Below are 26,463 nucleotides of genomic sequence, written 5' to 3'. Positions count from 1 at the left end.
GGTTCAAGCTCCAAAGGCTCAGTTCCCTCAGAGGGCAGAACTTCTTCCTGAGAAGAGAGGTTCCCTTTCTTTTGCTGTGTTGCAGTTGGTTTCCCAGCTGACTTTCCTGTTCTCTTGGTAGGCTGGGCCATTCTTCCAGACTCCAGCTCTACTTGTTCACCCCGTGCCTTGCATTGTGCTCTTGTTTTCACACACACCAGTTCAGGGATACCCAGCATTGCTGCATGGGTTTTTAGTTCTACCTCAGCCCATGCTGAGGACTCCAGGTCATTTCCAAGCAGACAGTCCACTGGGATATTTGAGGAGACCACCACCTGTTTCAGGCCCTTGACCCCTCCCCATTCTAAAGTAACCATTGCCATGGGATGTACTTTTCTCTGATTGTCAGCGTTGGTGACTGTGTAAGTTTTTCCAGTCAGGTATTGGCCAGGGGAAACCAGTTTCTCTGTCACCATGGTGACACTGGCACCTGTATCCCTCAGGCCCTCTATTCTAGTCCCATTAATTAAGAGTTGCTGTCTGTATTTTTGCATGTTAGGCGGCCAGACAGCTAGTGTGGCTAAATCCACCCCACCCTCAGAAACTAGAGTAGCTTCAGTGTGGACCCTGATTTGCTCTGGGCACACTGTTGATCCCACTTGGAGACTAGCCATACCAGTGTTACCTGGATGGGAGTTTGGAGTGGAACCTTTCTTGGGACAGGCCTTGTCTCCAGTTTGGTGTCCATGCTGTTTACAGCTATGACACCAGGCCTTTTTGGGATCAAAGTTTTTACCCTTGTACCCATTGTTCTGTGAAGAGGCTCTGGGCCCACCCTCCTGTTCAGGTTTTTGGGGGCCTGTAGAAGACTCTTTACTATTTTTAGTTTTGGTTGTCTCATCACCCTTCCCCTGGGGAGTCTTTGTGACCCCTTTCTTTTGGTCACCCCCTGTTGAAGTCTTGGACACCCTTGTCTTGACCCAATGGTCCGCCTTCTTTCCCAATTCTTGGGGAGAAATTGGTCCTAGGTCTACCAGATGCTGATGCAGTTTATCATTGAAACAATTACTTAACAGGTGTTCTTTCACAAATAAATTGTACAGCCCATCATAATTACTTACACCACTGCCTTGAATCCAACCATCTAGTGTTTTCACTGAGTAGTCTACAAAGTCAACCCAGGTCTGGCTCGAGGATTTTTGAGCCCCCCTGAATCTAATCCTATACTCCTCAGTGGAGAATCCAAAGCCCTCAATCAGGGTACCCTTCATGAGGTCATAAGATTCTGCATCTGGTCCAGAGAGTGTGAGGAGTCTATCCCTACACTTTCCTGTGAACATTTCCCAAAGGAGAGCACCCCAGTGAGATCTGTTCACTTTTCTGGTTACACAAGCCCTCTCAAAAGCTGTGAACCATTTGGTGATGTCATCACCATCTTCATATTTAGTTACAATCCCTTTAGGGATTTTCAACATGTCAGGAGAATCTCTGACCCTATTTATGTTGCTGCCACCATTGATGGGTCCTAGGCCCATCTCTTGTCTTTCCCTCTCTATGGCTAGGATCTGTCTTTCCAAAGCCAATCTTTTGGCCATCCTGGCTAACTGGATGTCCTCTTCACTGGGGCTATCCTCAGTGATTTCAGAGGTGTTGGTCTCTCCTGTGAGGGAACCAGCATCTCTGACTATTATTTTTGGAGTCAGGGTTTGAGGGACCCTGTTCTCCCTAGATAGGATTGGTAGGGGGGAATTGTCCTCCAAGTCACTATCCTCTTCCTCTGAGTTGCCACCCTCAGAGGGGTTGGCCTTTTCAAACTCTGCCAAAAGCTCCTGGAGCTGTATTTTGGTAGGTTTGGGGCCCATTGTTATTTTCTTTATTTTACAGAGTGACCTTAGCTCCCTCATCTTAAGATGGAGGTAAGGTGTGGTGTCGAGTTCCACCACAGTCACATCTGTGCTAGACATTTTGCTTCTAAAAGTTGGAATACTTTTTAAGAATCTACAACTGGTTCTAGAATCTAATTCAAACTTTTACAAACTTTTAAACTCTAAAAAGAAATGCTAAACAGGATCTAACACAAGGCCCTAGCAGGTCTTTTAAGAATTTAGAAAACTTTTCAAATTGCAAAAATCAATTTCTAATGACAATTTTGGAATTTGTCGTGTGATCAGGTATTGGCTGAGTAGTCCAGCAAATGCAAAGTCTTGTACCCCACCGCTGATCCACCAATGTAGGAAGTTGGCTCTGTATGTGCTATTTCAAAGTAAGGAATAACATGCACAGAGTCCAAGGGTTCCCCTTAGAGGTAAAATAGTGGTAAAAAGAGATAATACTAATGCTCTATTTTGTGGTAGTGTGGTCGAGCAGTAGGCTTATCCAAGGAGTAGTGTTAAGCATTTGTTGTACATACACATAGACAATAAATGAGGTACACACACTCAGAGACAAATCCAGCCAATAGGTTTTGTATAGAAAAATATCTTTTCTTAGTTTATTTTAAGAACCACAGGTTCAAATTCTACATGTAATATCTCATTCGAAAGGTATTGCAGGTAAGTACTTTAGGAACTTCAAATCATCAAAATTGCATGTATACTTTTCAAGTTATTCACAAATAGCTGTTTTAAAAGTGGACACTTAGTGCAATTTTCACAGTTCCTAGGGGAGGTAAGTATTTGTTAGGTTAACCAAGTAAGTAAGACACTTACAGGGCTCAGTTCTTGGTCCAAGGTAGCCCACCGTTGGGGGTTCAGAGCACCCCCAAAGTCACCACACCAGCAGCTCAGGGCCGGTCAGGTGCAGAGTTCAAAGTGGTGCCCAAAACACATAGGCTAGAATGGAGAGAAGGGGGTGCCCCGGTTCCGGTCTGCTTGCAGGTAAGTACCCGCGTCTTCGGAGGGCAGACCAGGGGGGTTTTGTAGGGCACCGGGGGGGACACAAGTCCACACAGAAATTTCACCCTCAGCAGCGCGGGGGCGGCCGGGTGCAGTGTAGAAACAAGCGTCGGGTTCGCAATGTTAGTCTATGAGAGACCTCGGGATCTCTTCAGCGCTGCAGGCAGGCAAGGGGGGAATTCCTCGGGGAAACCTCCACTTGGGCAAGGGCGAGGGACTCCTGGGGGTCACTTCTCCAGTGAAAGTCCGGTCCTTCAGGTCCTGGGGGCTGCGGGTGCAGGGTCTCTCCCAGGCGTCGGGACTTTAGGTTCAAAGAGTCGCGGTCAGGGGAAGCCTCGGGATTCCCTCTGCAGGCGGCGCTGTGGGGGCTCAGGGGGGACAGGTTTTGGTACTCACAGTATCAGAGTAGTCCTGGGGTCCCTCCTGAGGTGTTGGATCGCCACCAGCCGAGTCGGGGTCGCCGGGTGCAGTGTTGCAAGTCTCACGCTTCTTGCGGGGAGCTTGCAGGGTTCTTTAAAGTTGCTGGAAACAAAGTTGCAGCTTTTCTTGGAGCAGGTCCGCTGTCCTCGGGAGTTTCTTGTCTTTTCGAAGCAGGGGCAGTCCTCAGAGGATGTCGAGGTCGCTGGTCCCTTTGGAAGGCGTCGCTGGAGCAGGATCTTTGGAAGGCAGGAGACAGGCCGGTGAGTTTCTGGAGCCAAGGCAGTTGTCGTCTTCTGGTCTTCCGCTGCAGGGGTTTTCAGCTGGGCAGTCCTTCTTCTTGTAGTTGCAGGAATCTAATTTTCTAGGGTTCAGGGTAGCCCTTAAATACTAAATTTAAGGGCGTGTTTAGGTCTGGGGGGTTAGTAGCCAATGGCTACTAGCCCTGAGGGTGGGTACACCCTCTTTGTGCCTCCTCCCAAGGGGAGGGGGTCACAATCCTAACCCTATTGGGGGAATCCTCCATCTGCAAGATGGAGGATTTCTAAAAGTTAGAGTCACTTCAGCTCAGGACACCTTAGGGGCTGTCCTGACTGGCCAGTGACTCCTCCTTGTTTTTCTCATTATTTTCTCCGGCCTTGCCGCCAAAAGTGGGGCCTGGCCGGAGGGGGCGGGCAACTCCACTAGCTGGAGTGTCCTGCTGGGTTGGCACAAAGGAGGTGAGCCTTTGAGGCTCACCGCCAGGTGTGACAATTCCTGCCTGGGAGAGGTGTTAGCATCTCCACCCAGTGCAGGCTTTGTTACTGGCCTCAGAGTGACAAAGGCACTCTCCCCATGGGGCCAGCAACATGTCTCGGTTTGTGGCAGGCTGCTGAAACTAGTCAGCCTACACAGATAGTCGGTTAAGTTTCAGGGGGCACCTCTAAGGTGCCCTCTGTGGTGTATTTTTCAATAAAATGTACACTGGCATCAGTGTGCATTTATTGTGCTGAGAAGTTTGATACCAAACTTCCCAGTTTTCAGTGTAGCCATTATGGTGCTGTGGAGTTCGTGTTTGACAGACTCCCAGACCATATACTCTTATGGCTACCCCGCACTTACAATGTCTAAGGTTTTGTTTAGACACTGTAGGGGTACCATGCTCATGCACTGGTACCCTCACCCATGGTATAGTGCACCCTGCCTTAGGGCTGTAAGGCCTGCTAGAGGGGTGTCTTACCTATACTGCATAGGCAGTGAGAGGCTGGCATGGCACCCTGAGGGGAGTGCCATGTCGACTTACTCGTTTTGCCCTCACTAGCACACACAAGCTGGCAAGCAGGGTGTCTGTGCTGAGTGAGAGGTCTCCAGGGTGGCATAAGACATGCTGCAGCCCTTAGAGACCTTCCTTGGCATCAGGGCCCTTGGTACTAGAAGTACCAGTTACAAGGGACTTATCTGGATGCCAGGGTCTGCCAATTGTGGATACAAAAGTACAGGTTAGGGAAAGAACACTGGTGCTGGGGCCTGGTTAGCAGGCCTCAGCACACTTTCAATTGTAAACATAGCATCAGCAAAGGCAAAAAGTCAGGGGGCAACCATGCCAAGGAGGCATTTCCTTACAGTATGTCTATGATAATTTTCCCTACTTTAATTTATTTTTTACTCCAAAAGCTTAAGGTTCATAATAAAAGGTGATCTCACACTTTTTAATCAACAAATACTTCTTTTTTCAATGTGTCCAGAAATATCTCATCTAGATATATAATTCACCAAAGCCTAAAAACTCTTTCTCTACCTCTCACTCTTTCTCTCTCTTTCAATCTCTTTCTCCCACTTACACACCCATTCAGACCCTTACGCACCCACTCACAGACCCAATCAGGCACTCACGTACCCACTCACAGACCCACTCAGACCTTCGTGCACCCATTCACAGCTGCACTTAGACCCTCACAAACCCACTCACAGACTCACTCAGACACTCACACACCCACCCACAGATCCACTCAGACTCTCACACACCCACTCACAGAACCACTGAAACCCTCACTGTAGGAAAGTACCCTCTTTTTGGCATGTTACCCCTAATTTCTGCCTGATGTCAGTGTGTTTGACTGTCACTGGAGTCCTGCTAACCAGGACCCCAGTGCTTATGCTCTCTCTCCTCTCAAATTTGTCACTACATACTGGTAACCCAGTATTTCATCCAAAATTGGCATACTGGTCACCCCTTATAATTTCCTAGTACATGGTACTAAGGTACCCAGGGCATTGGGGCTCCAGGGGATCCCTATGGGCTGCAGCATTACTTTTCCAACCCATAGGGAGCCCATGAAAAGGGTTCTACAGGACTGCGATTGCAGCCTGCGTGAAATGGTGCATGCACCCTTTCACTGCCATTTACACTGCACCAGGTCATTTATAAGTCACCTATATGCCAGGCCTTCAAACCCTGAAGGCTGGGTGCAAAGTACCTGTGTGAGAGGGCACCCCTGCACTAGCAGAGGTGCTCCCACGTCACCCGGGACCATTTTCCCGGACTTCGTAAGTGCGGGGATGCCATTTTACACGTGCACTGGACATAGGTATACCTATATCCAGCTTCACTATGGTAACTCTGAATATGGCCAAGTAAGGTGTCCAACACCTGGGAATTATACCCCAATAATGAATCTAGTATTGGTTTTACAATTCCATGCACTCTGGGGGCTCCACAGTGGACCCCCAGTACTGCCATACAATCCTCCTGGGGTTTTCCAGGCAGCCCCAGCTTCTGCCACCTCACAGACAGGTTTCTGCCCTCCTGTTGCTCAAGCAGCTCAAGCGCAGGAAGGCAGAACAAAGCATTTCCTTTGGGAGAAAGGGTGTTATACCCTCTCCCTTTGGAAATAGGTGTTACAGGCATGAGAGGGGTAGCCTCCGAGAGCCTCTGGAAATGCTCTGAAGGGCACAGATGGTGCCCTCCTTGCATAATCCAGTCTACACCAGTTCAGGGACCCCCAATCCCTGCTCTGGTGCGAAACTATACAAAGGAAAGAGGAGTGACTACTCTCCTGTCCATCACCACCCCAGGGGTGGTGCCCAGAGCTCCTCCATAGTGTCCCTGGGTTTTGCCATCTTGGATTCCAAGGTGGTGGGGCACCCTGGGAGCATCTGAGTGGCCAGTGCCAGCAGGTGTCATCAGAGCCCTCCCCTGATAGGTGGTTACCTGTGTAGCTAGCCAATCCCCCTTTCAGGGCTATTTAGGGTCTCTCCTCTGGGTGTTTCCTCAGATTCGGATTGCAAGACCCCAGCAGGAATCCTCTGCATCCTTTACTTTATCTTCTACCCACGGAACTGCATCTGGACCCTTCAGGAACTCTACAAACTGCAACAAAGAAGCAAAGACGACTTCTGCAACATTGTATCTTCAGCTCCTGCCAGCAACTGCAACAGTTTCCAGGTTGTACATCCTCCGAGGACTGCCTGTCTTCAGCCTGCACCAGAAGAAGCAAAGGAATCTCCCTTGAAGTGAAGGAGTCACTTCCCTGCTTCAGCAGGCACCCCTATGCAGCGACGACCCAGGCGTGGGTCCCCTCTCCTGACAACGAGTGTGGATCCAGCAACACAGGTGTTGGACTAAAGTGACCCCTTCAGTCCCAAGGTCCAACTGTCCAACTTTGATGGAGGTATGAGCTTGCGGTATGAGCTTGCCTCCCCACGCAAGACAGTACCCCTGTGCACCACATGACTTGCAGTTGTAAAGGCTTGTGTGCGACCTTTTACGGAGTTCTTCGTACACAGCACAGCTTAGGCCCCCAGCACTCCATCCTGTGACGCACAGCTTCCTGAGTAGTTCTCCGGCAGCGTGGGATCCCTTTGTGTCTTGCTGCGTAGGTCTCCATTTGCACCTTCTTTGTCACCATGCTGTGGAACTCCTGTGCGCACTATCTGGTCTTCTGAGGGCTCTCTGTGTTGCTGAGAGCCCTCTCTGACTCCCCCTCCTGGGTAGAGGCCTCCTGGTCCCGGGCAGCGCCATTTTCCGCTAACCGCGAGCTTGTCAAGTGCCAATGCTTGTTGGCATAATCCAGCGACGCAAACCAGACTGCAATCTTCCATCCGGCGTGGGATATCATCTGCACCAGCCAGGAACCCGCATCTGTCTTCTTGGGTGGAGTACTGACTGTTCTTCCTCACCAGTGGTTTTCCTTTTGCACCTTCATCCGGGTTAGCAGGGGCTCATATTCTCCCTGGACTCTTCTGTGCTTCTTGGACTTGGTCCCCTTTTTCCACAGGTCTTCAGGTCCAGGAATCCATTGTTGGTGTCTTGCAGTCTCTTCTTGTTCTTGCATTATCTTCTATCACGACTTCTTGTGTGTTCTAGGAAACCTTCTGTGATTTTTTCCTGTTTTCCTGTACACATTACACTTGCCTAGGTGGAAAACCGACTTTCGCATTCCACTATTTTAGTGTATGGTTTATGTTCCTCCTAGGCCCATTGCAACCTAGTGTGATTTTCACTATTTGCACTGTTTTCTAACTGTTTTTACAGCTATTTCTGGATTTTAGTGTATATACTGTGTATATTACTTACCCCATAAGGAAGTATAGTCTCTAAGGTATTTTTGGCATTGTGTCACTTCATTTTTGTGACACTAAGGGACTGATTACAACTTTGGAGGACGGTGTTAATCCGTCCCAAATGTGACGGATATACCACCTACCGTATTACAAGTCCATTATATCCTATGGAAATCGTAATACGGTAGGTGGTATTTCCGTCACATTTGGGACGGATTAACACCGTCCTCCAAAGTTGTAATCAGGCCCTAAGTATTTTATTTCATGTGTGTGAGTACTGTGTGACTACAGTGGTATTGCAAGAGCTTTGCATGTCTCCTAGATAAGCCTTGGCTGCTCAGCTACAGCTACCCCTAGACAGCCTGGCTTCTAGACACTGACTAAATTTCACTACTAACCTGGACCTGGGATATGGTGTAAGTACCTTTGGTACCCACTACAAACCAGGCCAGCCTCCTACACTCACAAACCCACTCTAAGACCCACACAGACAATGACGCACCAACTCTCCCCCAGACAGACACTCTCACAGCCACTCTCAAACCCAGATACACCCTGTCAAACCTATTCTCACCGCGCACATCCAAAGAGCCGTGCGCAGTGTGGAGTTGGGTGATTGGGGGGGTTGGCTGCAGGGTCTGGCCACAGTACTGTAGCTTTTCTGTATTGTACCAGTAAAATGATACTTAGGGTACCTTAGTGTGTGTAAGACAGAGATAATCAGGAGACCTGTATAATTAGTGCCTAACCATCTTTGGTTGTGCCATGTCGTAGATTCCATGTATTCAGACTTGTCAATCTTGGACAGGGATACATGGTGAAATGTTGTGCACAGAATAATAATAACAGTGCTTTTGCAGAATCACAGTGTTACAGCTGATTAGAAAAATAAAACGAAAATGAATAAAATGGAATAAATGAAGCTAGAGCACATATGTAGGTAAAAGGGCACAGGCTGCAGGCCTAAGCTAAGCTAACATATGTGTGCCCAAGCAGAGTGCAAAATGAACCCACAACATGCTACCTGCTAACCCATTGTAGGAAAGTGTCCTTGTTGACATGGTTACCCCCCCCCCACACACTTTTTGGCTGATATTGATGCCAACTTTGACTGAGAGTGTGCTGGAATCCTGCTAACCAGGCCCCAGCACAAGTGTTCTTTCCCAAAATCTGTATCTATGTTTACACAATTGGCACACCCCTGGCACACAGTTAAGTCCCTTGTAAAAGGTACCCATGGTACCAAGGGCCCTGTGGCTAGGGAAGGTCCCCAAGGCCTGCAGCATGAATTATGCCACCCTGGGGACCCCTCACCAAGCACATGCACACTGCCTTTGCAGCTTGTGTGTGCTGGTGGGGAGAAAAAGGTAAAGTCGACATGGCACCCCTCTCAGGGATGCCATGTCCACAAACCAATGCCTGTGGCATGGGTAAGTCACCCCTCTAGAAGGCCTTACAGCCCTAAGGCAGGGTGCACTATACCACAGGTGAGGGCATAGCTGCATGAGCAATATGCCCCTATTGTGTCTACGTCCATTGTTAGACATTGTAAGTGCAGTGTAGCCATATTAAGTATATGGTCTGGGAGTTTGTCATTACGAACTCCACTGCTCCATAATGGCTTCACTGAATACTGGGAAGTTTGGTATCAAACTTCTCATCACAATCAACCCACATTAATGCCAGTGTGGGATTTATTGAAAAATGCACCCAGAGGGCATCTTAGAGATGTCCACTGCATGTTAGCCAAACTGCAAGTGCAGGATTGACCAGTCTGTGCCAGCCTGCCACTTTCAGACAAGTTTCCAACCACCTGGGGTGAGAGCCTTTGTGCTCTCGGTGGCCAGAAACAAAGCCTGTCCTGGGTGGAAGTGCTTCACACCTCCCCCCTACAGTAACTGTAACACCTGGTGGTGAGCCTCAAAGGCTTGAGCATCTTGTTACAGTGCCCCAGGGCACTCCAGCTAGCCATTGGCTACTGCCCTCTGACCCCTGTAATGCCCCTAAATCCAGGATTTAAGGGCTCCCCTGAACCCTGTTCATCAGATTCCTTGTGACCTCACAAAAAGAAAGAAGAAAGACTGCTTAGCTGAAACCCCAGCAGAGAAGACGGGAGATGAAAACTGACTTGGCCCCAGCCTTACCGGCATGTCTCCAGCTTCAAAAGCCCTGCAAAAGAAAGAGACGCATACTGCGGGTCCAGCGACCTCTGCCAAGCCTCCAGAGGACTGCCTGCATCACAGAGAACCAAGAACTCCTGTGGACAGCGGCCCTGTCCAAGAAATCCAGAACCACAGATCCGCGAGTCCTGACCACTCTGCACCCGACGCCCACGGCCCATGTCCAGGTGGCCCAACCGACTAGAGAGGATCCCCAGGAAATTCTGAGCAAATGCCCACCCTGGGTTGACCTCTCCTGTCCTCCATGACAACGCCTGCAGTGTGAATCAAGAGGACTCCCCTGACTGCAACAGCACCAGACGAAGATACCCGTCACTAAAAGGTACACTGCACCCGCAGCCCCCTGGCCTTGGGGAACCCGACCTTCGGTGCAGCAACGTTAAGCAGGCAGCCCTCCTACTTGTCCAGCCTGTGGTTTTCAGGAACCGACCCCCTGGACCCAGCCTGCAGCATCTAAGTGACCCTCGGGGTCCCTCATAAGAAAGCATTGAGAACCCGATGCTGTGTTTGCACCCTGCACCCGGACGCCCCTGCGCCACTGAGGGTGTGTGTTTGGTGCTTACCTGTGTACCCCCCCCCCCCTGGTGCTCCTCTAAACCCCTAGGTCTGCCCTCCGAAGACACGGGTACTTACCTGCAAGTAGATCTGAATCCGAGTGCCTCCAGTCTCCATAGAAGCCCATGTTGAATTTGCCTCAGCTTTGACCTCTGCATCTGGCCAGCCCCGTGGTGCTGGTGGTAGTTGTTTGTGGTTAACTTGAACCCCAACCTGTGGACTTCATAACCCCTGGAGACTGGAACTGTAAATCGTGTACTTACCTTCAAATCGTACTAACTTTTCTTCCCCCCAGGAACTGTTTCAAAAAATTGCGGTGTCAACTTTTAAAACAGATTATTGCCATTTATTAAAAAACTGTACAACTTGTCAATTCTAAGCAAAGTAATATTGATACGTATGTGGAAAACTTATTTATTAATATACTTACCTGCAACTTGAATCTTGTGGTTCTAGAAATAAATTGACAAAATATATTTTTGCTATATAAAAACAATTGGTCTGGAGTTATGTCATTGAGTGTGTGCTTCTTCTACTGTCTATGTGTGTACAACAAATGCTTTGCACTACCCTCTGATAAGCCTAACTGCTTGACCACACTACCACAGAAGAGAGCATTAGTATTATCTACTTTAGCCTCTGTTAAGCCTCTGGGGAGCCCCTGGACTCTGTGCACACCATATCTCTTGATATAGTTTATACAGAGCCAGCTTCCTACACCCATGCACTGCCAACACACACACACTCACCATGTGCGTGCTGCACAACATTTCCCCCTTCATATATTGTACTTCTCACAATCACACATACACCCAGCACATATTTTCATTGCACATGCACCACACAGCACTACATCTCACAAGTAATGTATTCCCCAGAGGTATACATACACTCAGTACATGCACCAACCACATATGTACTGCACAGTACTGCTCTGCCTCTGTACTGTACCCTTCCCAGGCACCATACGCCTGGCCCAGAGTTACTACTCCCACTATGTGCAGCACTCAACATCTGTGCAATAGGAATGAGAGGGTATTCTCATGCAGCACAAGGTCAGTGTTCACTGAGGCTGGCGGCTAGGGGCTGTGGCTTAGAGATCGCACAGCAGTTTTACTCCTGTCCGGTTTCTAGATATCGATAAACACTCATTCCACAGCCAGACCTGAACACACACACCTAATCTAAACTCAATGAAGAAATGAGTGGACCCGGTTCCAGATCAGTCTGGACACAGATCACCCCACTTAGGGCATCCAACTTCTTCGAGGCCAATCGACATTCTGTGGCCAACCGTGCCCCTGATGTCCTCTCACAAGGACTTCATGGAGATAGCAAATACCACACTTGTTAGGTCTACACCATCTGCCTGGGAGGACACATTGTCTCCGCTAACTGGTATCCACCAGTGTCTAGGTCTTCCTGTAAGTGACCCCAGCTTTACACAACTGTGGGTCTCTTGAGAAAGTAGGTTGTATTGTCAAGACCTCTAAATAAGCTCTACTACTCCAACAAGTAGAAACATCTGACCAGGAACAGGACTCCAGAAGCTGCTGGTTTAGCCCAGGATGATGCAGCAACCGTCCCTGCTGTGCCCTGTCTTGGAAAAGGATGAAGCTGTATTACCAGAAGCCGACCCCTGACCTGGAAGTCATGAAACAAGGCCTTGTAGGTTGAAGCCATCTTGGATGTCCTGCCAAAGAAGAGAGCCAGCGAGACTCACAGGGATCTTTCAGCCCAGCTGGCCATGTCACCTGCTCCACAAGAGAGGTGAGGACCTGCAGGAGACATTCAAAACTGAAAGTATCGTATGTCTGCCATGCCCTGGTCCATCTCCTTCTACCCATGATGAATTGGGATGCTACTTCACTCCTTTTCCAGTTCAAGCAAATACAAGGGCTTTCCCTTCTGCCGTGTGTCTCTGGGCAATGCCCCACGGCCCGGGGCTGGTGCCCTCATTCCAGAACTTGCTGAACCAGGTGTCTCTAACCAGTCGATCACCAGCTACCAGTAGCTCCTGGACCTCTTCAAAGTAGCTCACAGCCTGGAGTTCATTTTTAAATAAGCACAGGGTCACATTGTTCCTTTTAAAGTTAAGGGAAGGCCTGTTTATTTTACATTATTATCATCAGGCTGCAGATAGCAGGGCCTGATAATGAGGAGTGCTCAGTCAGATCTATGACCTAAGGCACAGAGGTGAAGAACTGAAGTACTGAGGTATTTAACTCTTAATTAAAAGTCATTGTCAATTCAGTATTGGAGGTGATAACAAAATGATGTTTCTCAATGCTTTTAAATCCAAGAAAATTAAATGAAAAGTTACCGTATGATTAAATTCGCTTTTCATTTTAATGTTCTCAAGTTTTTTTTCAGAGTGTTGCATTCACAAACAGCAGGCCTCTTGCTCCCAGTGGCCAGTAGAACACTGTGCCATATTTATAAATTAAAACTACTGTCATTTTTTAAACAGCAGAAAATGTTTCCACATTATGAACATTTTTGCACTTTAAATTTCTCCTATTTTAAAAAAACGGTTGTATGTTTGTGTTACACATGTAACTGTGCCACAGATGGTGAAAGGTATGTCCAGTGCCACAAGGACATACAACAAAGACTCTCAGTTACGCATACAAATACATCTGATTCATATGCACCCATGTCTCTCTGACCACACTCTCACTGACACACATGGCAGTCCTGTCATGGTGTCCTTAGTCAAAATATTTTGTTCAAATCATAGTAACTGGCTCTATGGACATTAGGTTTACAGTCAATGAAGCTGGGCATGGGGGTGTCTGGTAATAATGCGCAAGTTGTTTTGCCTTCAGTAGTTCACAATGATATTCATAGATCAGAAGTAGCTCTCACTACAGAAAAGGTTGGAGACCCCTGCTCTGAACTATCTCTCTAATCATTGATAGGTCTATAGATGGCCTTGTTTAAAGGTGAAAATGGTCCCTAACCCTAAACAAATAGGGTTCTGAATACCTGAATGCTCTGAGTGCCAGAACCCCGTGAGCTGAAGGTCCCTAAGTGAGGAAACCGCTGGAGGCCACAGTCCACATCTTGTCACTCTGTCTTAAGAGATCAGTTTTGTTCAATAATTGGTCTCCCTAGATCTGTTTTAGGAGATCAGTTTTGTTCAATAATTGGTCTCCCTAGAAACCCTTTCTGGTGCACCCGTGAACAACGTCCAGCTGTCCCATTAATGTAGTTGGCTGGCCTGGCTTATAGTGGGTACCTGATGGTACATGCACCTTGGGCCAGGTCCAGTTAGCCCTTATTAGTAGATTAGTAGTGTTCTAGCAGCTTAGACTGAGAGAGGTAGCTATAGCAGAGCAGCTTAGGCTGAACTAGGAGACATGCAAAGCTCCTACTATACCACTTATATCATATAGCACTATATCATAAGAAACACAATACTCAGAGTTACTAAAAATAAAGGTACTTTATTTTAGTCACAATATGCCAAAAGTATCTCAGAGGATATACTCCCTTAGAAGGTAAGTAAAATACACAAAATATACACACAAACCAAAATCAGGTAAGTAAACAGTTAGAAAAGTAGTGCAAACACTGTAGAATACAATAGGATGCAATAGGATACAATAGGCCTAGGGGCAACACAAACCATATACTCTAAAAGTGGAATGCGAACCACAAATGGACCCCAGGCCTAGTGTAGTGTGTAGAGGGTCACTGGGAGTATAAGAAAACCCTAAGGGTGTCCAAGATACCCCACCCCAAGACTCTGAAAAGTAGGAGTAAAGTTACCCTAATACCCCAGAAACACACTAAAGTTGTGATATGGGATTCTGCAAAGGCAACAACTGACTGCAAAGCACTGAAGATGGATTCCTGGACCTGAGGACCTGTAAAGGAAGCGGACCAAGTCCAACAGTCATGCAAGTGTCCGGGGGGCAGGAGCCCACTAAACCCCGGATGAAGGTGCAAAAGGGCTGCCTCCGGGTGGAAGAAGCTGAAGATTCTGCAACAACGGAAGGCGCCAGGAACTTCTCCTTTGCAAAGAAGATGTCCCACGGCGTGCTGGAGGATGCAGAGTTGTTTCTACACAAAAAAGACCGCAAACAAGCCTTGCTAGCTGCAAGAGTCGCGGTTAAAGAAAATGGGTGCTGCCCGGGCCCAGGAAGGACCAGGAGGTCACCCCTTGGAGGAGGAGACAGAGGGGGCGCTCAGCAGCACAGAGAGCCCACGCAGAAGCAGGCAGCACCCGCAGAAGCACTTGAACAGGCGTTCAAGAAATCTGAACACGGTGGTCGTCTCAACACTACAAAAGAGGGTCCCACGAAGTTGGTACTCAACTCAGCGAGTAGAGCAATTCAGGATGGAGTGCTGGGAACCTGGGTTGTGCTGTGCTCAAAGGATTCCTTGCAAAAGTGCACAGAAGCCCTAGCAGCTGCAGATCACGCAGTACAGAGGATTACTGTCTGGCGTGGGGAGGCAAGGACTTACCTCCACCAAATTTGGACAGAAGGACCACTGGACTGTTGTGGTCACTTGGATATAGCTCCTGTGTTCCAGGGACAACGCTCGTCAAGATGAGAGGGGACCCAGAGGTCCAGTGATGCAGAAGTTTGGTGCCTGCGTTAGCAGGGGGAAGAATCCGTCAACCCACGGGAGATTTCTTCTTGGCTTCCAGTGCAGGGTGAAGGCAGACAGCCCTCAGAGCATGCACCACCAGGAAACAGTCGAGAAAGCCGGCAGGATTAGGCGCTACAGTGTTGCTGATAGTCGTCTTGTTACTTTGTTGCGGTTTTTCAGGCGTCCTGGGGCAGTCAGCGTTCGATCCTTGGCAGAAGTCGAAGAGGGAGATGCAGAGGAACTCTGGTGAGCTCTTGCATTCGTTATCTGAAGAGAAACCTACAGGAGAGACCCTAAATAGCCCTCAGAGGAGGATTGGCCACCTAACCAGGTAAGCACCTATCAGGAGGGGTTTCTGACGTCACCAGCTGGCACTGGCCACTCAGAGGCCTTCATTGTGCCCTCACACCTCTGCACTCAAGATGGCAGAGTTCTGGGACACACTGGAGGAGCTCTGGGCACCACCCCTGGGGTGGTGATGGACAGGGGAGTGGTCCTTCCCCTTTCCTTTGTCCAGTTTTGTGCCAGAGCAGGGGCTGGGGGATCCCTGAACCGGTGTAGACTGGCTTATGCAAGGAAGGCACCATCTGTGCCCTTCAAACCATTTCCAGAGGCTGGGGGAGACTACTCCTCCCCAGCCCTTAACATCTATTTCCAAAGGGAGAGGGTGTAACACCCTCTCTCAGAGAAAGTCCTTTGTTCTGCCTTCCTGGGACTGGGCTGCCTAGACCCCAGGAGGGCAGAAGCCTGTCTGTGGGTTGGCAGCAGCGGTAGCTGCAGTGAAAACCTCAGAGACCTAGTTTGGCAGTACCCGGGGTCCATGCTGGAGCCCCTGGGATGCATGGGATTGGCACCCCAATACCAGATTTGGCATGGGGGGACAATTCCATGATCTTAGACATGGCCATATTCGGAGTTACCATTGTGAAGCTACATATAGGTATTGACCTATATGTAGTGCACGCTTGTAATGGTGTCCCCGCACTCACAAGGTACGGGGAAATTGCCCTGAACAATGTGGGGGCACCTTGGCTAGTGCCAGGGTGCCCTCACACTTAGTAACTTTGCACCTAACCTTCACTAGGTGAGGGCTAGACATATAGGTGACTTATAAGTTACTTAAGTGCAGTGAAAAATGGCTGTGGAATAAAGTGGACATTATTTAACTCAGGCTGCAGTGGCAGTCCTGTGTAATATTGGTCTGAGCTCCCTATGGGTGGCAAAAGAAATGCTGCAGGCCATAGGGATCTCCTGGAACCCCAATACTCTGGGTACCTAGGTACCATATACTAGGGAATTATAAGGGTGTTCCAGTGTGCCAATCAGAATTGGTAAAATGGTCACTAGCCTGACAATTTTAAAAGCAGAGAGAGCATAAACACTGAGGTTCTGCTTAGCAGAGCCTCAGTGATACAGTTAGGCACCACACAGGGAACACATACAGGGCACATACTATGAGCGCTGGGGTCCTGGCTAGCAGGATCCCAGTGACACAGGCAAAAACAAACTGACACACAAGTAAAAATGGGGGTAACATGCCAGGCAAGATGGTACTTTCCTACAATTAACTGGATAATGGAACTTGTATTTTATGTCAAACCTTTTGGAAGTTTCCAAAATCATTTACTGGCAGTGGAAATCCCAGTTGAGATGTCAGTGGTGGCTTCTGGGTGCTCAGTACATTGTTGTGTTCATCTGCCTGAAACTCACTGTGCTGACCCCACCTCCCCCAGGACAAATGAAAAAGAAAAGAAATGGATGTTTTATTTATGGATAGAGTATGACATCATAACTCAGATTTATGAAAAAGTGGCGCATCAGCTCTGATGCGTCACTTTTTCTGCACCCCCCCTGACGTACGGCTGTATTTAGAACAAGAGCGTCAAAACATACGACGCTATTATGGCGTTTTGCTACACTAACGTAAAAAATGTAGACGCTAGAGTAGCAAGGTGCAAAGAGACCCTTTGATTTAAATGGGTGCGTCATGTTAACGCCTGCCCTGAGCTGGCGTTAAAAATGACAGAAAAAAATGTAGCAGTGAAATCTGTTAAATTTCACTGTGACGTTTTTTCCGGCCTCTTAGTGCATAATGTGGTGCAAGGGGTTACGAAGTGGCGCATTGCACGCATTACACCACTTTGTAAATATGGCGCGGGTGTAACGACACCCTAATGCCACATTTGTATAAAAAAACATGACGCAAATGTGAGGCAAGGTGGCGCTAGGGGCTTCTTAAATCTGGCCCTATGTCTGACAACCTTTATTTCCGTGAAACGGGCAGTATTCCAAGCCATAGAAAGAGGACTGAGACGCAAAGGTTTCCAGTGAGAGCTAAGAGTTAACAAATTCCCCTCCCACATCTGAAAGTCCCCTTTAGCAGGAGACTGTCCAGAGGGATCCCTGTTACTGCAAGTGCCATAAAACGACGGGTGGCTGCCTGGACCACAAAAAGTGGCTAGCGTCTGCTCGTCATCATGTTAATTGGCATTAATTTCCTGTATGTGAAGAAGGTTTATTATTTTAAAAAGATAGGTTGATTCAGTGTGATGACGGGTCTTGTGGTCTCAGTCCCAGGCCCACTCTCTCTTGGAATAAGGCGTCGCTGCTCATCATGGCTGTCTTTGGAAAGTTAGGGGCATAAAGAGAGTAATTCTACTATTCAACTGAGGTGTAAGAGTTCCTGAGGCCCTGGGAGAGTGGTAAAGGACGGTATCCACCCTGGACAGGGGCCTAGAAACATAGAAAATACCTCACAGTACTGATCGTTACTTAGAACTTGTTATCTCGGCTCCAGCATGTGTTATAAGGCCCTTTGTTCGAGTGGAGAGGCCAGTAAGTCCGGCCTGCGTCTGGAGCCTTTGTTAGAGCAGAGAAGTCAGCAGGTCCATCCTGTCAGGGCCTTCTGTTAAAGCAGAAAGGCCAGCAGATCCACCCTGTGCCAGGACCCTTTGTTAGAGCAGAGAGGCCAGCAGCTCCACCCTGCATCAGAACCCTTTGTTAAAGCAGAGAGGCCAGCATGTCCAGTAGTGCTGGGATCCTTTGTTAGAGCAGAAAGGCCAGCAGATTCACCCTGTGTCAGGACCCTTTGTTAGAGCAGAGGCTGACAAGTATTTCCTATAGGTGCGTGGAAGGGCTGCTCGTGATTGCCTAGTGTGTTATCTGTCTTCCAGAGTGCGTGCTTGTGACAAGGGTTCTGCAGCATGCCTTCAAATGCATCTGATAGGCTGGGCGCTATATCTACAGGGAAGAATGTAGGGCCATGGCCAGGTCCGCCAAATAATGAGCCAGTCCCCACCCTCTGACCTCTGTTAGTCTATCTGTGCAGGCAGCTTGAATGCGATAGAGAAAGTACATTTACACTTCTTAATTAGCACGTCAACAAAGCCTCCTGTGTGAGCTGCACCTAGTTCATGTAATGATTATAAAATCACTCAGAGAGCTGACATTTGGATAATGCCATTCTGTCTGAGCCCATTCCCGGCTTCCCTCTGTGTGACATGGAGTTTTTTCTCTGTGTTTTACCTTTACATTCAGAGGGGCTCTGGGGACAGCTGGCCCTTCCACTGTGAGGGGTTTACAGTCATAAACAGTGTCGGGGGTCTGTCAAACATTCACAGACACCGGCTTCTTAAATCAGGAAACTGGGCCGGGGCATCGCAGAAGGGGGGCCACAGTACTGAAGTCCTATACTCCTGGCAACGCCGCAGAAGGGGGGTCACAGTACCGAAGAAACTGGACTGGTGGCACCACAGAAGGGTGGCCCAGTACTGAAGAAACTGGACTGGTGGCACCACAGAAGGGTGGTCCAGTACTGAAGAAACTGGACTGGTGGCACCACAGAAGGGTGGTCCAGTACTGAAGAAACTGGACTGGTGGCACCACAGAAGGGTGGTCCAGTACTGAAGAAACTGGACTGGTGGCACCACAGAAGGGTGGCCCAGTACTGAAGAAACTGGACTGGTGGCACCACAGAAGGGTGGTCCAGTACTGAAGAAACTGGACTGGTGGCACCACAGAAGGGTGGTTACAGTACTGAAGAAACTGTACTGATGGCACCACAGAAGGGTGGCCACAGTATCGAAGAAACTGGACTGGTGGCACCACAGAAGGGTGGCCACGGTATCGAAGAAACTGGACTGGTGGCACCACAGAAGGGTGGTTACAGTACTGAAGAAACTGGACTGATGGCACCACAGAAGGTGACCACAGTACCGAAGAAACTGGACTGCTGACACTGCTGAAGGGTGGTCACAGTGTGATCGCGTCTGGTCTTATTTGGTCTTCTGTGTTATTTGATAAGGGGACCGTTAGAGGTTTGATGGACCTTTTGACTGCGCTTAGAGCGACTCAGCATGGACACAAATCTTACCTATAACATTAGTTAACAAAAGGACAACAAGCTCAAGAAATCATCATCAACATTTAGAAGTCAGTTAACACACCATGACTCATGTGGTTATGAATAACCACACCTTTTAGTAAAATTAGAAAGTGTATTTCCCTAGATTAACAATTCTAATATGACATAAATCAATCTTAATACCAAATGATACGCAAATACAAACAGCACAGGCTGACCAAAATGACGGAAAAATCTCAACTTAGACAACGCATTTATCATTAAGCATTCAAGGGTTACAGTACAAATCAACAATAGCAGTAACTGAGTAAGAGAGACGGCATACATTTGTCAACAGGCAAATAAAAGTGTCCTTTGTTAATAACAATTATTATGACAGTGACACTCTAACTAACCCTCTAATTCGAAGTGCATGGTTGGACTTCATGCAAATACAAATTTAGACAAAACAGATTTTGGAAAACATCTAACTATGGCTCTATAAAACAGCGGTTGGTCTCCAAAGAAGGACAATAACCTGCAACAAAGACGTTTGCAATTGCTTTTCTCTCTCCCGTATGGATCAGCAAGCACAGATCCCTTTGTCACTTGGGCATCCGTCTGGTCAGCGTTGGCAGAGGAAAGTGAGGGGGATTGGCTCAGCCACGATTGCGCTCTAAGTTATCTGAACCAACTTAGCAACGGCATCAAACTATGGAAAACAGCATTGCCACTAACAAGCAATGGTAATAGTAACTATGCGATGAGGCTACGGAAAAGGAATCTGGACCTCTCTGCTAACTCCTCTGCTAAATTCTCCATAATTCTGCTCCTTCTGTCTATGTGCAGTCCAGATAAGTTAAAGTCACAAAGAAGTTTCTCGACCTCTCATTGGTCCATACATAGGGTGCTTACAATACAACCAATAAACATTAATTCCTAAATCTGTGATATAGTTAAACAGTCTGTCACACGTCAATGATTGGCTCCTCTTCTCTCCTTCCCATCACCAGTTGTAGTCAGGTAACATTTTGTTGCAAACATAACTCCAATCAGTGGTACTAATGTCCTGTCCTGGGAACATCAGTTTCTCGTGCACGAAAGATAAAAATGTATCTATGGTTAGGACACAGTAGTAGAGCACATGGTTCTCACAAGAAAGCTTGAGAAATCAGTTTGCTTAACGTTGCAATATTACATTTGGTCAGCTCTGTGTGAACAAGGAACCATGAACAAGTGTGTTCTCAGTAGTTAGACAGAAAAGCATTTACGAACATTTGAAGCTTAACATGAGGCCTTGTCGACTAGACCCATTATTTCACCATTACTCTATGCCTAGTAATTTTAAGCAAAAGTATTTCCTTAATTCGTTAATATGGTCCGCTAATACATTTTGTGATACATGTGAATATTATTTCTAGGCAGTTATTTTTATTTTTATTAATGCAGTGCACGTTATGGTTAGCATCTAGGTGGGCACATTTCCCCATTACACTCGATTTCACTATTTTAACATAATACGTCTGGTTCTTAGTTTGTCTGTTGTAGACCGGTAAAAATGTCATTCTCCCTCCCAAATGATTTCTGGCTATGGAACACCTCAGCGAGCATTGATATTGCTCAAAGTGTTCGTAATCTGGGAGTACTAATAGATGGACATCTTACAATGGAAACCCGTGTAAATAAAACAGTGGCAACATGCTGTGGCTTGTTGAGGAACTTAAGGGAAATCATTGTATTATAACCCCAACCAGCCAGGAAGCTGGTATACAAAGCGCGGTGGTTAGCAGATTAGATGATTGCAATGCACTTTTGTTGGGTGTCCCCGACTACCTATCGAAAAGATTGGAAAAGGTGCAAAAAGTGGCAGCTAACTTTGCACTTAATAAGTCTAGGATTGATTTACAAATGAGTGTTAATAATAAATGATAATAATAATACTAACACTGCTGGAGTCTGACGGCACTGACAGGGCGGAGCCTTTCAAGAGGTGCAGGAGGCTGGCCTGGTGTGTGGTGGGTACCCAAGGTACTTACACCTTATACCCGGTCCTGGTATCCTTTATTAGTGTAGTCAGTGTCTAGAAGCCAGGCTCTCTAGAGGTAGTGTGGATGAGCAGCCAAGGCCTAACTAGGAGACATGCAAAGCTCATGCAATACCACAGTAGTCATACTTAGTACTTACACACATGAAAGAAAACACTCAGAGTTACAAAAAAAATGTACTTTATTTTGGTGACACAAATACTAAAAATACCATAGAGGCTATACTTCTTTAGAAGGTAAGTAATACACAATTTATATACACTAGTATGCAGAAATAGGCATAAGAACAGTTAGAAAACAGTGCAAATAGTAAAAATTACAATAGTTAGAAATAGGCCAAGGGGAAGCACAAACCATATACTAAAAAGATGGAATTGGAGAGTCGGTCCCCCACGTAGGTGAGTGGAGTGTGTAGAGTGGAAATGCGAGTACTATAAAAGCCCAAAGGTAAGTACCACAACACCCCCAGCAACCAAGAAAGCAGGAGTAAATCACTGTAAATTCCCCAGAACACCCACTTAGGAGAAAAGAAGAATAATGCAAAGTCCAGAAGAGACTGCAAGACACCAACAGTAGATTCCTGGACAAGAGGACCTGTGGAAGAAGGGGACCGAGTCCAGCTAGGACTGCAGAATCCAGGAAGGGCAGGAGCCCCTACCCACCAGACTGAAGTTGCAAGAGATGAGTCGACGATGAGGAAGGAGAGTCCACAATGCACCCAAGAAGGTGCAGTAGAGATCCTGGAGGATGCAGGTGATGTCCACGCCGGAAGGAAGATTGCAGTCAGGTTTACGTCTTCGGATTCCACCAACAAGCCTTGGCACATGCAAAACTCACAGTTGGCGAAAAATGTTGCTGCCGGGGACCAGGAAGGACAAGGTGGACTCTACCCAGGAGGGGGAGTCAGAGGGGTCCTTCACCTACACAGAGAGTCCACAGAAGCACAGGCAGCACCCACAGGAGTCCCATAGGAGGGGAACACAGAAGTCGAAGAAGGAGCCCAGGCAGCACTACAAAAAGGAGTCCCACGGCGCTGGAGAACCACTCAGGGAGCTGTGCGTCGCAGGATGGAGTGCTGGGGGCTGGAGCTTTAAGATGCCTTAAGAGCCCTTGGAAAGGATGTCAACAAGCCTTAGCAGCTGCAAATGACATGCTGCAAGGGGGTACTGGCCTGCGACCACCATCTGTGTAGCAGGATCCACACAGCTCAGCAGGAGAGGGGATCCATGCAGCCAGTCGTTGTTGCAGTTGGTGCCTGCAGGTGCAGGGGAGTGACTCCTTCACTCCAAGGGAGATTCCTTCTTTTTTCTTGTGCAGGCTGAAGGCGGGCTGTCCTCAGAGGATTCACAACCGGGTAAATGTTGCAGTTGCTGGAAGGAGCTCTGGATACAATGTTCCAGGCAGCCTCTTGCTTCTTTGTTGCATCTTGTCAGGTCCTGGAGCGTCCAGATGCAGTTTCTTCGGTCAGAAGTTGAAGTGGAGGTTGCAGAGGAATCCTGCTAGAGTCTTGCAAGCCGAATCTGAGGAATGACACGAGAGGGAGACCCTAAATATCCCTGAAATGGGCTTTGGTCACCTAGCTGGGTGACCACCTACCAGGAGGGGGCTCTGATGTCACCTGCCTGCACTGGTCACTCAGATGCTCCCAGAGTTCCCTGTCAACCTTGAATTCAAGATAGCAAAACCCAGGAACCCTCTGGAGCAGCTCTGAGCACCACCCCTGGGGTGGTGATGGACAGGGTCGTGGCCCCTTTCCTTTCTCCAGTTTCGCACCAGAGCAGGGACTGGGGGTCCCTGAACCGGTGTAGACTGGTTTATGCAAGGAAAGCACCAAACGTGTCATTCAAAGCATTACCAGTGGCTTGGGGAGGCTACCCCCTCCCAAGCCTGTAACACCTATTTCCAAGGGGAGAGGGTGTAACACCCCTCTCCCAAAGGAAATCCTTTGTTCTGCCTTTCTGGGCTTGAGCTACTTAAGCAATAGGAAGGCAGAAACCTGTCTGTGAGGTTGCAGCAGCTGAGGCTGCCTGGAAAACGTCAGAAGGCTGTAGGAGCAATGCTGGGGGTCCTCTAAGGGGCACTCAGAGTGCATGGAATCATACAACCAATGCTTGCAAAAGCATCGGGATATGATTCCAACGTGTTTGATACCAAACATGCCTATGTTCGGAGTTACCATTATAAGTGACCTGGTGCAGTGGAAAGTGGCAGTGAAAGGGTGCTTGCACCTTTTCACGCAGGCTGCAATGGGAGGCCTGCAGAACACTTTGCTTGGGCTCCCTATGGGTGGCAAAATATATGCTGCAGCCCATAGGGATCCCCTGGGACCCCAATGCCCTGGGTACTTAGGTACCATATAGTAGGGAGTTACAGTGGGGCACCAGTGTGCCAATTGTGGGATGAAATACAGAGTTTTGGGAGAGAGAGCATAATCACTTGGGTCCTGGTTAGCAGGATCCCAGTGAACACAGTCAAACACACTGACATCAGGCAGAAAAATAGGGTAACAATGCCAAGTAAGAGGGTACTTTCCTACAAGAGGTCACACTGGTGAAGTCTGACAGCACTGAGAAGGCGGAGCCTTCAAGCGGTCACACTGCTGGAGTCTGACAGCGCTGAGAGGGCGGAGCCTTCCACAGGTCCCACTGCTGGAGTCTGGCAGCGCCGAGAGGGCGGAGCCTTCCACAGGTCCCACTGCTGGGGTCTGGCAGCGCCGAGAGGGCGGAGCCTTCCACAGGTCCCACTGCTGGAGTCTGACAGCGCCGAGAGGGCGGAGCCTTCCACAGGTCCCACTGCTGGAGTCTGACAGTGCCGAGAGGGCGGAGCCTTCCACAGGTCCCACTGCTGGGGTCTGGCAGCGCCGAGAGGGCAGAGCCTTCCACAGGTCCCACTGCTGGAGTCTGACAGCGTTGAGAAGGCGGAGCCTTTCACAGGTCCCACTGCTGGAGTCTGACAGCGCTGAGAGGGCGGAGCCTTCCACAGGTCCCACTGCTGGATCCATCTGATGCTTAGAGACTGCAGGGGCCTATGTCAGGGCCCTGCTCCTGCGCGGAGTAACACTGCCCCTTAACCCGAACTGGAGGGCCACAGTGAGGGGACTCCTCAGAGGGCACTGCAATGTTCCTCGTGTACGAGGACCAAGGGCTGAGAGCAAGGCCATGATTTGCACGGGGGGTTAGAGGAGGACCCCTGCCCTTGTTGCATGTTTGGAACCCCCATGAGTGAGTGGAGTCTGGAATAAGAGGGGGCGTGGGCTGCGGGGGAGGTGGCAGCTTGCTCGCGGCCCAGGCACTACACCACAGGCATCCACCCGGCCAGGCAGCACCGTGCCCACCCCAGAGACAGAGCCCGTGCCTACCGGTCTCAGTCCCACCTGTCTCCCAGACACTGATGGGCGTGGAGGTGGTGCACACACATCCAGAGAATCAACAACAGATTCTACCAAGACATTTATCAAAGTGTAAGGCTGGTGGTCCTGCAAGTGATGTCATCACAAGCATGTGATAACTGCCCATGGCCCTCAAACAATTCAACTGTGACATTGTGACACAGATCTGGAAGTAAACAAACTGACTCAAAACTCTCTCTGCGAACCTAGAATAGGAGCCCTCAAGCCTTGGTGTCCTAAACCCTCCACCGCCGGGTTCCATCTACCAGCAACACGGGCCATGAGCCTGCATTGCGCATTAGGACCGGTTGCTCATGTGGCCTGTGGTGCCATCTAGTGGCTGTGTGGGCAAACTAGAATTAGATGTTCAGAGCATAGAGAAAGGAATGTAAGTGAATTGCTTAAAACTTTCTAAAACTAGAAAACAAGATAATAGTGAAGTCAATGGGCTGCAGGTAGTTTGCTTAGAAGTTCAGGAACCTAATTAGAAGCAGGTCAGTTACAAATGCAATGATGAAATTCAGTCAAAAAACCCAGCTCAGCTGCTTATTAAATTACTTTCCTAGTTTGTAATGCAAAAGAAAAGCACCAGCTCTCTCTTGCTATTTCTGTTGACTACTGTACCCCTCCCCTGCTCTTTGTGACGTTTTAAAGCAGTGGTGTTGTGGTGTACATTCTAGTAGAGTACAGAGTTAGAGAAATTTAAAATGAAAAAAGCATAGCTATCTCTTGCCACGGGACACCACTGGACTCACAGAGAAAAAAAAGAAAAAACGCTTCTACTGATTGGCCGGGCCAGTGAGACTCCTGTGGGATGGAACAAGGTGATTGGTGGCCGCAACCTGAAGAAGAATGTTGCACCTGCAACTGCAGGACTCAGCCCCCAAGACCTGAAAATATGTTAAAAAACAAAAAGAGGGGGCACAGGGTAGGAATACCCTGACCCCCCCCATACCTAACGTACGTGGTGTGTGTGTGTGTGTATGTATATATATATATATATTCCACAAGTGGTGAGAAACTGCTCACCAGATGGCTGCACCAAATCAGTCATTGATCCAAAGAGGCAGAAGAAACCAATTTCTTCAAATATAATTCATCAGCTTTATTGTCACTCGTAATCAAATCAACGCTGTCTCCACAAAAATGTCTATCACAGTCCTGCTCGACGTGAACCGCAGCTCCCAAAGAGGGGTGGGGTGCCTGACCGGACGAGCGCACTGGTCCCACAAATCATAGGTCCATAATTTAACATAAAGCACCCACTCAGGCAGAGATACGATGCTCAAGGGAAGATTTTATTTCCTTCATGACGCGTTTTGGCCATTCCGACAGCCTTGCTCACACAATCACCGTATCCTACATCTCTCGTAAAAAACACACCTATTGCATTAACAATGATGATGGACTTGCATCTCGAACTGCATTTTACGCTTTTGTGGGCGCCATCTTAGTCTATCGCTCATTCCATTCTGACATACGGATAACAGTACTGGGGTCAGTGGTCTGTCTTCAAACA

This window comes from Pleurodeles waltl, chromosome 4_1, assembly GCF_031143425.1.
Source record: "Pleurodeles waltl isolate 20211129_DDA chromosome 4_1, aPleWal1.hap1.20221129, whole genome shotgun sequence".
NCBI classification, from domain to species: domain Eukaryota; kingdom Metazoa; phylum Chordata; class Amphibia; order Caudata; family Salamandridae; genus Pleurodeles; species Pleurodeles waltl.
Note: the sequence above shows the minus strand (reverse complement) of the source record.